This window comes from Elephantulus edwardii, unplaced genomic scaffold (genome assembly GCF_000299155.1).
Source record: "Elephantulus edwardii isolate Elephantulus edwardi_28Jun2011 unplaced genomic scaffold, EleEdw1.0 scaffold00285, whole genome shotgun sequence".
NCBI classification, from domain to species: Eukaryota; Metazoa; Chordata; class Mammalia; order Macroscelidea; family Macroscelididae; genus Elephantulus; species Elephantulus edwardii.
Genome location: NW_006400035.1, coordinates 2,872,233 through 2,887,353, shown reverse-complemented (window position 1 = coordinate 2,887,353; position 15,121 = coordinate 2,872,233). Strand labels below are relative to the sequence as shown.

The 15,121-nt window shown below is 39.7% G+C and overlaps 1 pseudogene; it reads left to right on the top strand.

Moving 5' to 3' along the window:
* The window catches only part of LOC102858861, a 157,739-nt pseudogene that overhangs the window by 120,271 nt on the left and 22,347 nt on the right, over positions 1–15,121 (top strand).

The window sequence follows — 15,121 nt, the reverse complement described above, 5'->3', positions numbered from 1 at the left end:
TAATGATATGTCAGATAAGGGACTTTTATCTAAAATTTATAAAATACTCTAGCAACACAACAAGATAAATGTAAATAATCCAATTGAAAGATGTACACAAGTATGAACAGACACTTCACCAATGAAGACATTTTCAAAATCCCTAGCTCTAAGAGATGCAAATCAAAACAACTATGAGATATCACCTCACCCCAGTAAGAACAGCAATATTTAACAAAACAGCAAACAACAAATTCTGGAGAGATTGTGGAGAAACTGGAATCAGAATTTACTGTTGGTGGGAGTGTAAAATGGTGCAACCACTATGGAAGGCAGTATGGCACTTTCTCAAAAAGTTGCAAACGGAAATACCATTTAACCCAGCAATTCCACTACTGGGAATATACACCAAAGAGACCATAACTGCCACCCAAGCAGATATATGCACACCCATGTTTATCATGGCTTTGTTCACAATAGCAAAGAACTGGAAACAGGCTAAGTGTCCATCAACCAACAGATGGATAAAGAAGCTGTGGTATATTCACACAATGGAATACTATGCTGCATTGAAAAATAAGGAACTCATGAAATATTATACAAAATGAATGGCCCTGGAGGACATTATGGTGAGTGAAATACCTCAGTCACAAAAGGACAGTTATTGTATAGTGCCCCTGTCATAAAATGGGACTGACATCGGGGTTGTGGGATACTGAGAAAGATGGGATAAATAATGTCTACTGCATGGAAACAGATGAGGGAGAGAACTGTTTAAAAGGGATATATGACTAGGTATTATTGCCTTGACAGAAGTCCAGAATGAAGGCTGCATAGTGGAGTGGACTTGGTGGGAGGGATCGTATAACAATGAAAGAATTTTTCTTTTACTTTTCAAGGAGAAGAGCAAACTGGAGGAAAGGGGTGGAAAGGGCGAAAATTGCAACAATGCATAAATAGAAATCCAAAGTCTCTGTAATCTTACATTAAAATTAATAATAATTTGAAAAAGTGTAACAAAATACTAGCAATGAATTCATACCTATCATTAATCACAGTGAATATGTGTGGATAAAAAGTATCAATCAAGAAACAGAGTGCCAGGATGGATTAAGTATATTTTTTTAGAACATTCTAGTGAGAAATTGAGGAGGAAATTTGCCAGTTCTCCTACTAATAAATTAGCATCTGTTTGTCAGGAGTTTGTCAAATGAGGAGTATTTGCTCCAAGCAGACCAATCATTAGAGATTGGTCAGGTGGTGGCCATTATCTAATGAGTGTAAAAGAACCTTACTTCTTTGAAAAATGCCATCACGCCACATTTATTCATTTAACAGCTCAATGTGATATTACTATTGTTATGTGCTATCAAGTCAGAACCAACACCTACCTGACCTTTCAGTGGGTTTTCAGAGGCAGGAAAAGGCATAGAGAGGAGACTGCCTATCCTCCTGTGGAGCATTCGTGGATTCAAACTATAGTGCCTTTGGTATTGCAGCACAACTTCTTGCCACTGAGCCACCAGAGCTCAATGCAATAAGTATACCATTCCCATTTTGCAAAGGAAGATACTTGAATTCCAAAGGCAAAGTGGTCAGTGAAAGTTATCTTTATAATTTTGGTTTTAGATCCAGTTCTTTGACTTGTGGGAAGACACATCATCCCTGGCTCAGCTCCTCACAGATGGGTGCCAAAGTGACCCTGGGAAATGCACCCACTAAGAAATGGACTGATTGTAGGCAAAGGCAATCCTCAGGTACTCAACTCAGTTCCTCAGAAGCAATTCTCTACACAAAACTGGCATTCTCAGATGCCAACTCTTTGTCTGGAGGACTTCACTAAGCACTTCCCTGTCACTGTTGGACAATTTGTCTCCTTTCATTACAGTCTACTACAGTTTTCTACTGTCTGTCTTACCACAGTCTACTAAAGGTAGAATAAAATTAATTATGCCCTTAAAAGCTTTTGAAATCTACTTTTAAGACTCTATGATAGTAAATCTTTGACACCTAAAAAGAGAATCATGAACTGCAATCATGACTAACCAAACTTGCAAGAGAAAGCCCTGTCACTTCCACAGGGAAGTAAAAGACACTCATTCTCAGGAGTTATAAATTTATTACTTTGGTTATTTCACAACCACACATACTTAACAGATATTCCTTGTATTGGACAAAGTTTGCAAAAAGGACATAAAATTATTTTCTTTCAAATATTTTTATTTTTTTAAATAATATTTATTAATTTTTTTGTTGCTGTTGAACATTTTCTTCCACATCTGCAACCTGCAATACACCCCTTGTTCCATATTGCTGTTGTACATATGATGCTCAATCATTTATTCCTTTAAGACAGTTATTACCCTCATATGTTCTAATGCATATTCATTATCTATACACTTTTCTCTCCACCACCCCCTCCATGTCTGTCCTATTTTATAACAGCAATATTATGCAGTATTTTTCCTTTTGTGACTGAGATATTTCACTCAGGATACTCCTCCATGTTGTGTAATGTTTTACAAGTCTATTGCTTTTTTTCATATTTCATAGTAATCCATTCTGTGAATTTGCCATAGTTTCCCCCCCATCTCTTTGCTACTTTGAATAATGCAGCAATAAACATAAGTGTGTTTTCCCAAATAGAAATGATTATTTGACCCAACAATTCCACTACTGGGAATATACCCCAAAGAAACAAGAGCCACAATTAAATTATGCATCTAAAAACCAAACAATTAACAGCATAATACCAAACAAAAATTAATGCCTTTGAATTGTGATGTTGGAGAAGAGCACTGAGGTGTTAGAGAAGGTTACTGCCCCATGGACTTCCAAAAGAACAAACAAATCTGCTTGGAGGAAGTGCAACCATAATGCTCCTTAGAGACAAAGATGGTGAGATTTTGTCTCATATAGTTTGGGCATAATGTCAGCCCTCAGAGAGAGACATCATGTGGAGGAAAGTCAGTGAAAGGGAGGAAGACCCTCAACAAGATAGTTTAGCATAGTTACTGCCACCATGGATATGAGCATATAGAAGATCATGAAGATAGTGTAGATTAAGCTTGCCCATAATGTATCTATGAGTCATAATTGACTCAATGGCACCTAACAACAACAATATACTCAAATATGACTTTCTTTAATCTAACTGATAACAAAATAAAAAACTATTTCCTGAACAAGGTCACATTTACAGGCACAAAGCCTACAACTGTAACTTTTCCCCTCTTCAGTTCAGAACTACCAGAATGGCACTCTTTGATTAGTGAGGATATTGAATTATGTCTGCTGAGAGGATCTTAAGTTATTCATCCAATATATTTCAAGTTTCAAGAAGTTGTCACACTGATGAATATGGCAGAAGGGAGGTTTCTGAGGATGTGGAAGGCTAGGCAGTTATGTATGGTAGTGACCAATATCTGCAGGACTTGTGAAAAGGCACATTTCTTTGGGGTGTTTTTTGGGGGATTTTTTTTTGTAATTTTTTTATTTCCATTCATTCATTGTTGTACTTCTCTCCCTGACCATTCCTCCCCTCCAGTGTGTTCTTCTCTTTAAAAAGTAAAAGAAAAATTCTTTCATTGTTATATAATCCCTCCCTCCAAATCCACTCCACTATGCAGCCTTCGTTCTGGACTCATGTCATGACCATAATACCTAAACATATATAGCTTTTAAACAGTTCTCTCTCTCATCTGTTTCAATGCAGTATACATAATTTATCCAATCTTTCTCAGTCTCCCCTGCAACCCCTATGTCAGTCCTGCTTTACAACAGTGCCACTATGCAGTATTTGTCCTTTTGTGACAGAGTTATTTCACTCAGCATAATGTCCTCCAGGACCACCCATTTGGTATAATATTTCATGATTTCCTTGTTTTTCAATACAGTATAGTATTCTATTGGGTGACTATACCACAGCTTCTCTATCCATTCATTTGTTGATGGGTACGTAGGTTGTTTCCAACTCTTTGCTATTGTGAACAAAGCCTCAATAAAAAAAAGGTGTGCGTATCTCTCCTTGGGTAATGGGACTCATGTCAATGGTGTTACCAGATATTTTACTGTTCCTTTTTGTTCATGCAAAAACACCAAAATATGTGCTTAAATAATTATGTTAAGTCTATCATTATCTTCTTGAGCTGTAATCTCTTCTTGACAGACTAATCAAATCCATTTTCTGTTTTTGTTTTCAAGGGAAGCTTACAAAGCTTCGATCCTCAGCATAATCTTTAAAGTATTTTTCTTATATTTATAACAGAAGGATTTGTCACTTTCCCTCATCACTTGCCCCACAAATTGCATCAAACATCAGCTAAACAGCTAGGATCTGAGCATCTTAAAAGAATGTGAAGTCAAATACTCCGTTCTGAGATGTTGTTCAGAAGATTTGGCATCCCTGAATGGTGCAAGTAGCAAATTCAACAAAATGAACAAAATGGTGGGAATTTGAATCCAAACAGAGACAGCTTGAAAGAAAGGCCTGGCCATCTCCTGAACACAGGTGGCTTCCCTGTGATGCACAATTCTCCCTGACAGCATCTGCTTACACTAAGTCAGAACTGACTCAACAGCTGTTGAGTTTTCAGATTTAAAATTGACTTGCACGAAGTTCCTGCTGAGGTTTTCATTTCAGCACCTTTTTACCCACAACTTCTACAAGGCTGATTGGCACAGTGTAGCATAGTGGTGACACAGGAGCATGGTGGCATAGTGTTAAGGAATTGTGCTGCCAACACAAAGGTATGTGATTCTAATCCATCCACTGCTCCATGGGAGAAGGATGGGTAGTTTCCTCCTGTATGACTGACTGATTCAAAATGATGGGTTGGTTCTGTTGATGGCACACACTGACAACAGTGAAGGTGACAGGCTTGATAAGGCTCAGTGTGGTTGAATAGCAACCTACCTGTGGGCAGATATCTTCAACAGTGTTCCTCTTCCTTTAACTCCATGACTTGGTCTGTGACTCTCAAGATTGGAGAAAGAGATGCCTGAAAAATGGTAATATCTATCTTTAAAGGGAATGGCATTAGTGGGTAAGAACATGGGCTTGCACTTCAAGTTGTCTAACATTGTTTAAATAAACCCTAACATTGTTTATTTACTTGCATATCATGAATACACACGGAAATGTTGGAATTATCTCATTGTTTTTAACAATGCTAAAGCATTTAGAGTACAGAAGAATAGCTCAATATCAGCTGTGAAAACTAGGCCAGGAGCTGATTGAGGTACAGACCACCAACTACTCATATGCAAGTTCAAGCTGAAGCTGAGGAAAATTAAATGAAATCCAAGGCAACCAAAATATGACTTTGAGTCTATCCCATCTGAATATCAGAACCATCCCAGGAACAGGTTTGAATCCTTGAACACTAATCAGCAAAGACCAGATGAGTTGTGGGAGGATATAAAGGGTATCATCCAGGAAGAGTGCAGTCATTGCAAAGACAGAAGAGGAAGAGAAGACCAAAATGGATGTCAGAAGAGACTCTGAAAATTGCACTGGAACACAGAGAAGCCGAAGCAGAAGGAAGAATTCAAGATACTAAAGGGTTGAATAGAAGATTTCAAAAGGCAGCACGGGATAACAAAGTAAAATATTGCAATGAAATGTGCAAGGAATTGGAGTCAGAAAATCAAAAGGGCCAAACTTGCTCAGCATTTCTTAAGCTCAAGGAACTGAAGAAGAAATTCAAACCTAGAGTTGCTATAATCAAGGATACTTTGGGCAGAATATTAAATGATCCAGGAAGTATTAAAAGAAGATGGAAGGAATATACTGAGTCATTATATAGAAAAGAATTGGCAGATACAGAGGAATTTAAAGAAATAATATATGAGGAAGAGCCTATAGTGATGAAGGAAGAAGTTCAAGCTGCTTTGAAGGAAATAGCAAAAAATAAGGCCCCAGGAACAGATTATTTGGGAGGCTAGGCTCTATGAGGAGAAATGTGGGGTCAAGACTGGTGGAAGATCTATCAACAATCTGCATTATGCAGATGACACAACCCTGCTTGCTGAAACTGAGGAGAAACTGAAGCGCTTGATACAGAGGGTCAAGGACTGCAGCCTACAATATGGATTGAGGCTCAATGTCAAGAAGACAAAGATTCTTACCACTAGATCAATTGGCAACATCAGGATGGATGGTGACGAGATTGAGATTGTTCACAGCTTTAGTTTCCTTGCCTCAACAGTCACCACTCTTGACACCAGTAGCCAGGAAATTTAAAAATGTATTGCAATGGGAAAGTCTGCTGTTAGGAACGTCTCCAAAGTACTGAAGAGCAATGTTGTCTCTCTGGAGACTAAGGTGTGTCTGATACAGGCCATGGTCTTTGCTATCACTTGTTATACATCAAAGAGTTGAACAGTGATAAAGGAGGATAGAAGGAGAATTGATGCCTTTGAGCTGTGGTGCTGGAGAAGAGTATTGAGGTTACCATGGACTGTTAGGAAAACAAACAGATTCATCCTGGAAAGGGTTAAACCAGGCGGCTCCCTGGAGGCAAGGATTCTGAGGCTCTGTCTAACATACTTTGGACATGTTGTAAGGAGAGACCAGTCCTTGGAGAGGGACATCATGCTTGGGAGGGTGGAGGGACAGCGTAGGAGGTGAAGGCCCTCTATGAGGTGGATTGATTCAGTGACTGGAGTAATTGGGATGGGTGTATTGGAGACAGTGCGATTGGCACAGGACAGAGCAGAGTTTGGGGCTGTTGTACATAGGGTTGCTATGAGTTGCAAGTGAGTCGATGGCACATAACAACAACAACAACAACAACAAAGCATTTAGATTGTCTGTACCGCCATAAGAATAGATATCTATCTGAGAAGCTACTTTTCCTACCAATCTATTCTCAGCTATATTACCCCACACATTAGCACCTTTAAGTAGAATGAATTCAAGTAATATTCTCAATTAATAAATCTTCCACCATGAGAATTTTTTTCTCTCCTATTTTACTTGCTGACTGTGAGGAGGATTTGAAGGATTTGTGGCATAATTATGAAGGAGTAATGATGTCAGTTTGAGGACTAAGGTGCATCTGATTCAGGCCAATAGCTTTCTGATTACTAGATTTTCATCCAAGACCTGGACAATGAATAAGAATTACAGGGGGAAAAAATTGATACCTTTGAGCTGTGGTGTTGCAGAAGAGCACTGAACATACCATGGATGGCCAAAAGAATGAATAGATATGTCTTGGAGATGTTGCAGCCAGAGTACTCTTTGGAGGCATGAATGATGAGGCTTCACCTCACATACTTTGGACATATTGCTAGGAGGTGCTAGTCCTTAGAGAGGAAGATGATGTTGGGAAGGGTAGAGGGTCAGCGAGGAAGAGGAAGACCCTCAACCAGGTGGATTGACACGTTGTCTGCTGCAATGGGCTCTTTCTTGTGTGTTGAGAAGTGTGGGGATGGCACAGGACAGAACAGGGTTCAGATCTTTTGTTCTTAAGATTGCTATGAGTCATGCTCAACTCAATGGCACTTAACAACAACAACAAATGTTATCACATTTTTGCCACCCTTGTAATTAATTTTTACACAAAACAAGATCAAAGTATCCTAGCAATACTATCAATCAAATCATTCATTCTGCTCAACTCATGATGTCCTAAGATTCATTTTTCCAATTACTCTGTTACTTAGACTTTTTCCCCTTGAATGTGCTAGAAGATCCAGACAGTCACATTTCAACAGATTTACTTTGTACTTCAGCATAGCAAAATTGTGTCTTCCACTCACTCTGGCTCATCAGACAAACTGGGAAGGGTTTTATGCTTTCTCGCCTCAGTTTTGCTCTTATCCTGTCATACCAGACAGTAATGCTGGGGCAAATAACTCTGTGTCTTGGTTCCTTTATCAAAACTAGGACAATTGTACCACCTTTTAAGGTTGGCATTATAAACATGTAGAAGTTTGTAGCACAAAACCTGGCACAGAGAACATTCTCCCTAAGTATCTGTTGTTTTTGTTGCTACTGTTAATTTATATTTTAGTGTAATCTGTTTCTGTCTACTGGTCACCCTGTGTCATGAGCAACTGACTCCAATCCAATATGTAACAGAGTCCTACTCAGCTTAAAAAGAAGAGAGAGAATCTGTATTATAAAGAAATATGCATCAATGAACACTAAACTAGAAGAAAATGCTATTAAATAAAACTAATTCTTGAGTTAAAAAATAAAAAGAAATAAAACTCGATACCCATATTACACTAGAGGCTTTCTTAGATACCGTCTACCTGACAGAAAAACCTTACAAGATCCTTTCAGAGTTTTATGTGAAGAGATAATGCATAGGAATAATTGCTTAGTAACTGTAGCGTCCTAAAACATAGAGCTTGGCTCCACTTCAGCAAGAAACATTCTCTAATGTTATGTTCCATTTTCTAGGAGAAAACTATAAAGGATATTGAAAAATCTATTTTGAATGGATGAGACCTAATGAGAATTTGTTTTCTTTCTTGAATGCATTAATTTTATAATCTCATGGCATATTAAATCAACAATGGGTATATTAAACAAAATGTTTTTCTTTCAAAGATATTCTGGAGTGTATACAATAACATTCCTCCTGTCACTAATCTGCCTGTGAGATGTAGTTATCATCTAATGAGAGGAGAGAGGCGACCACTTTGGTAAGTGCCTAACATGTAATTTGAGGTTAAAGGGGGAGGAAAATGGTTATGAGCCTTATAAATGATTTATTTCCTATTGAATTGGAATGCCAAAAACAATTGTCTTTCAGTGATATTGGACAGCAATGCTAGTTATAACTTGATTATGAAATAAACCCTTGCCACCAACTTCCTCACCTTAGGCTTTGGGATGATGAGTTGGGTTCTCATTCCTCATCTATTGAGAAGCTTTGCCCATTGCAGCTTCACCACAAACAGGTCATTGGCAGCAAAATTACAGGCACAGTGTGGTCCTTCATATGGATGTGGTTTCATTTTGCTTGTTTCACTTGACTTTTAATGACTGCAGTAGAGTAAAAAAGTTTACAGGCTAGTGGAGAGGTGAAGGAGAAGAATGTAGTGCCCAAGTAGAATGCATTGGTAAACAAAGCTCTTGTCACCTCAGATAAATCCACCATATGGATCCTGAAGTTTGGTGGTCCTCCTCAGAGCCCAAGGCAAAACAAAGAAAGCCCTTCCTTCTCAGTAGCGTGGAGCAGGGATAAGGGTGGTGAACAGAAGGTCTATTTGTCCAGACTGAAGTCCTACTTCCCTCTAACCTTCTGGTCTGTTTATTCATTAATTAGATGGAGATATACTTCAGCTCTTTTGGTAGCAAATGACATAAATCTGGTTTAAGCAGAAGACACAGGGTTTTTTTGGCCTGTAACCAAGAAGTCCCCTGGGAGGGCCACTTTCCAGCAGTGTTAGAGCTAAGTGCTCAGAGGTTATCAGACCATGATGCTGTCCATCACATTTGTTTCACTTTGCTTTTCTCTCCTCAGTGTTTGGTTTTCAGGAAGGCTTTCCTGTTTGTGATGGCCAGAACCTATGAAGTTAACAGTATCAGCATTCACCAGTGCTGTGTAGTGGCCTGGGCTATTCCAGGTGCCTAGGGTTTCACCTCCAGTCCTGGGCAGTCACAAAATCTAGGAAGAAGCCCACAGAGTCACAAACTATAGCCATATGTCCATGGTGTGGGGCCAGCCCTATCTGAATGGCCTGACATGAGACTAGGGAACAAGTGGTCCCTAAAGGGAAACAGGCTGTCTATACTGGAATAAGAGGGGTCGGATATTAAGTACATACAAACACAATAGAGGTCCCCTGTTGTGGGTGAGTCATTTACTGGTTGGGTCTCTATGACACAAGGTTGGTATAAGAATCAAGTGAAGCAATGTCATAACACAGCATACATATTATGAGCAAGTCAAAAAGTAGGAAGCTATTGTTTGACCTTCCCAGCCGCAGATAGTCAGTTGATAGTCCAAGGAGCCTCCTTAACTCTCCTGGAGAAATCATGAGGTCTTATGACCCCCATATCTTGCCTATTCTTGTGGCCACCGAATTATGTTTTATTTTCTCCCTACCCCACACATTTCCCTTCTGCTACCTACTTCTATTTCCACAGAAGATATCTCTCTCTCTCTCTCTCTCTCTCTCTCTCTCTCTCTCTCTCTCTCTCTCCCTCTCCCTCCTTCCCTCCATCTCTCTCCATTTAAAATTGCTCTTTAGCTAAATATATAGAAATGTTCAATCAAAAGTATGTGGGACCCCAAAAAAGTATGTGAGACCATTTAATCCATGACTATGACTGTAACCATTTGTCCTCAATGCAGGGAAGAAGAGAGTAATGCGAAGGGCGGCGTGTGGAAAATGAAAGTCCCCAAGGCTAGCACGGTAGGTGTCCCTCCACTCGGGCTGCACACTGGCTGCTGACCCAGGTGGTAGCCCTCCAGGTGCTCTTTACACAGGAGTAGGTTCTTCTGACATTGACAGTCTCCTGTCTTACACTGTCACCTGCAAAGCTTCATGCCTGTTTTTCTGTAGAAATGGTGCAGCCGTGTGACTTAGCCATGTGGTCAACTAGAGTCAAAGCCCCCAGCTTCACAGAGAGTTCCTCATCAGCCACTGCTAATGGGCTAGGGTGAGCTTTACTTCAGGAAGCAAGGTCCTGCCCACAAAGATCTCACCCTTCTTCTGGGGCCCAAGGCAGTTCTGAGAAGGTTGGGGAGCAAGGGGTACCCGGGAGCCTGTGCATCTCCCTTTCCCATGCTACCCACCCTCAGCCTCAGAAGCTGCTATTTCCCAGTAGTGGTTGTCAATTTTTGGCAGGTCCACCCAGGCTATGATTTATTGTACTGACTAAAATAAATATTAAAATATATTAAATTTGTTGTCTTAAGGCTTGAGAAGCAAAAAAGCTTCTTTGAAAGTGAATGAAAGGGAAAATATGACCTTGTCTTACCTTTGCACAGTTTCTTTCATCTGGATAAACTGCAAACATTGAGGTGTCTTCAGAGACCCGTGTGCCTGAGCCGCAGGCATTTCCCTGTAAGCACACCCCTCACTATGGCCAGATTTATTTGTTCTAGGTGCCAACTATTCATCAATATGCACAATTCTAAGCTTGACTGTTATTTGGCTGGCATAACAATACAGAACAAAAAGCCAGGGAAGCAAATAACAAACAGGAAGTGTGTGTGAGGACCCCTTTGTCCCCCCAAAAAGAGAGACAGAAAGAACCTAAAAGAAGGTGTTATCCTTAAACACATTTTGTCTTTTCTCAATCTTTCTTAATTACATTAGACTTTGAGTTCTACTAGAAGTAACCATTATGTCAGCATCAGATGCGGCGTAGTTGAAAGACAGTTTTTCTTGAAAGGCTTTATTTCTAAAGGGAGTTGACTGTGTGGATCATAACAAATTGTGGCTACAACTAAGAAGATTGAGAATCCCAGAACACTTAATTGTGCTCATGCAAGACCTATACCTAGACCAAGAGGCTATTGTGCAAACAGAGCAAGGGAATACTACACAGTTTAAAAGAAAGATATGCATCAGGATTATATCCTCTCTTCATGTCTATTAATCTGTACGCTGAAAGAATCATTCAAGAAGCAGGACTTTATGAAGAATAACGTGGCATTAGGATCAGAGGAAGACTTATCAACAGCCTGCATTATGGAGGTGATACAACTTTGCCTTTTGAAATTGAGGAGGATTTTAAATGCTTGTTGCAGAAGATCAACAACTACAGCCTTCAATATGGATTGCATCTCAACATTAAAAAACATGGGACCATGAAGGAATTTTTCTTTTACTTTTCAAAGAGAAGAGCAAACTGGGAGGGAGAGGTGGGCAGGGAGGAAAATGCAACAATGAATGACTGGAAATCCAAAATCTCTGTAAATGTTCATTAAAATTAATAAAATTTTAAAAAACCACACTAGACCAATAAGCAACATCATGATAGATGGTGATGTTGTTGTTGTTAATTGCCATCAAGTTGAGCATGAATGTTAAAATAACCCCACTAGACCAATAAGCAACATTATGATAGATGGAGTTGTTGTTGTTGTTGATTGCCATTAAGTTGAGCATGACTCATAGCGACCCTATGAACAAAAGGCCTGAAGACTTTTTATAACTATCATCATTTATCAAAGTTCATAAGCTTTCCAGAGGCATATTGTTTAAATTGTCAATGATATCATCCAATTTGGATTTATAATCAACACCCCTAGTACTAGCAGTCAGGAGATTAGGAGATGTATTGAGAAAGTTTTCAGTCAGGCATCTGTCCTCATTACTGAGGAGGCAATGATCCAGTTTGAAGACTAAGGTGCACCTGATTCAGGTCATGGTCTTTTTGATGATTTGCTATGCATCTGAGAGCTGGACAGTGAATAAGGATGACAGAAGTAGAACTGATATATTTGAACTGTAGTATTAGAAAATAGTACTGAATATCCCATGACTAGGGAGGACAGAAGGAGAATTGATGCCTTTGAGCTGTGGTGCTGGAGAAGAGTATTGAATGTACCATGGACTACAAGAAAACAAACAGATTCATCCTGGAGAGGGTTAAACCAAGCTACTCCTTGGAGGCAAGGATTCTGAGGCTTTGTCTGACATACTTTGGGCATATTGCAAGGAGGGACAGGTCCTTGGAGAGGGACATCATGCTTGGGAAGGTGGAGGGATGGCTCAAGAGGGGAAGACCCTCTATGAGATGGATTGATTCAGTGACTGGGGTAATCGGGATGGGTGTGTCAGAGGCAGTACGATTGGCACAGGATAGAGCAGGGTTTAGGGCTGTTGTACATAGGGTTGCTATACGTCACAAACGACTCAACAGCACATAACAACAACAACAACATCCCGTGGACTGTCAAAAGAACAGATATGTCTTAGAAAAAGTCCAGCCAGAGTGCTTCTTGGAAGCAAAGGTGACCAAGCTTCATCTTCCATACTTTGGGCATGTTGCTAAAAGAGTTTGTTCCTTGGAGAGGAACATCATACTTGGAAAAATGGAGGGACAACGAAGAAGAGGAAACTCTCAACTGCAGAAAAGGTATCAAGTATGTCATAGACTCTGAGGATGGCACAAGACAAGACAGGGTTCAAGTCTGTTTTCCTTAGGATCGCTATGAGTTTTACTTGACTCGATCACACTTAACAACTCCTCAGTAGTTCACTTGGCCACATTCAATCACAAACAGTCACGCTTCCATGTCTGTACAAGACCCCTCCTCCCATACTGGTCACCCCACTCTTAATTTTCATGCTTGGGATTCAGACAGGAGAGAGAATGCTCACCCAGCCTCCTCTCCTCACCCTTACCACTTCACTGATAGTGTTGATGTCCACAGTTGGGACAGATAGAGGGAGAGATTTCTAGATGCCAGACAGGTAGTCCAGAAAGGGGTTTTATGGTAAAAAGGGAGGAAAATGATCCCGACACCAATTTTCTACTTCTTAGTTAATTGCTTTTACCTTGGTTAAAAATTCAGATAAGTGGTTTTAAGTTTACCAGAACGTAGTACCAGTAGCACTAGAATTGATATGTACTAAGTACATGACTTATAAAAAGTATTTATGGAATGAATCTTCAATAATGTTGAGTCCACTTGTTGGGGGGTGGGGGGGAATGGGGTTTTATTCAGCCTTTCCAATACATTTTATGCTCACAATGCTGGAAGGTTTTCTTCCTTGTTATTCATTTGTTCTCATAAGGAAGCAGAGATGCCATGAGGTCACACAGCATGTAGCCTTTCAGGATTCACAGCCAGTTCTGGGGCCCTCCAGAATCTGATCTATGACAAGGAGGATAAGTGGAGCCAGGAACTTTCAAAAGGGGATTGACTGGAAGAACTTTTAGCCCTCTTAATAACTCATGAGTGGATGCTGGCAGTTTAGTGGATGATGTTGGTAGATCTTGTGTAGAAGTAGCCCTAGTTTTTCCTCATTGGTGGGAGCATATACAGACTCTCATGAAGTTTAACAGTGTGCTGCAAATGAATGCAAATGCCAAGCCTCTATCCCACTCAGCACCTTCAAATCAGTTCTGACTCATGGCTACCTTTTGTTCATTTCCAAGGCTGTGTGTATTTATGGGTGGAGATTGCCCATCTTTCTCCCATGCAACAGCTGGTGGATTTGAACTGCTGTCCTTTCAGTTAGCAGCACATCACCTGGACTGTTTAATAGTTAATGAAGCAGAAATTCCTTTAAGGTTCTATATTAATGTAATCTTTGGAGCACATTATAAGCTGGAGAGAGTCTTAAAGAGAAAGATTTTTATTAGTATAATCGAAATATAATCAGTTGGTGCTTTTAAATCAATGAGAAGTTAAAAAAATTAGAAAATTATAAAGCATTTAAATGCATTTTCTCCTATTCTTCTGAGCTTCAGCCATGTTTGGACTCTGAGGGACTTAGACTCAAGATTAAAAGTCCATAAGACTTGAGTTCACTTGACTCGCTCTCTCCATAAAGTTATTTGTAAACTAGCAAGACACATGTGATTTGTAGTTGCCTGGGGGCTCCAGGTGTGGGCGTGGAAATGCGTGTGAAGTTGAAGAAAAGATGACTTGTTTAGCTTCTGAAAACATATCTAAAATATGTCTGTGTTGTTCTGTTTGGTTTTTGGTTTACTCTTTTCTCATCTTAGTCCACAGTTTGGAAAGAGTTGTTGTTAGCCACTATCGGAGAGCAGTTCACAGACTGTGCTGCAGCAGGTAATGAAGCTCAAAGCTGTGCTTGTGTGTCCATGTGTCTGTGTGCCCATCCATCCATCTGTGTTTGCCTTACACTTGCATTTGTAGAAGGCTGTGTGTGCGCCTGTTTATAGATTTAGAATTTGTTTTGTGCCTACAGAGTTACTTAATTGGGGTTTCTCTCCCACCCCATGTGATGGTGATGTTTGATGTAGAATGTATGTGCAATTTGTCTTGCGTTTCTTTGAATTTTTTATTCAAAGGAAATGTGCTGCTAAGTTTATTTTTTAAAAGTTTATTTTTTAACTCTTGTTTGTAGAATTCAAGAGTGCTCTATAATCGCTTCTCAGTCTTTTGACTAAGATCAAGTGTAGAGTGCTCTATAGATTACTAATTTTCCCAAATTTCCTTGTTACCACTACAACATATTTATATATATA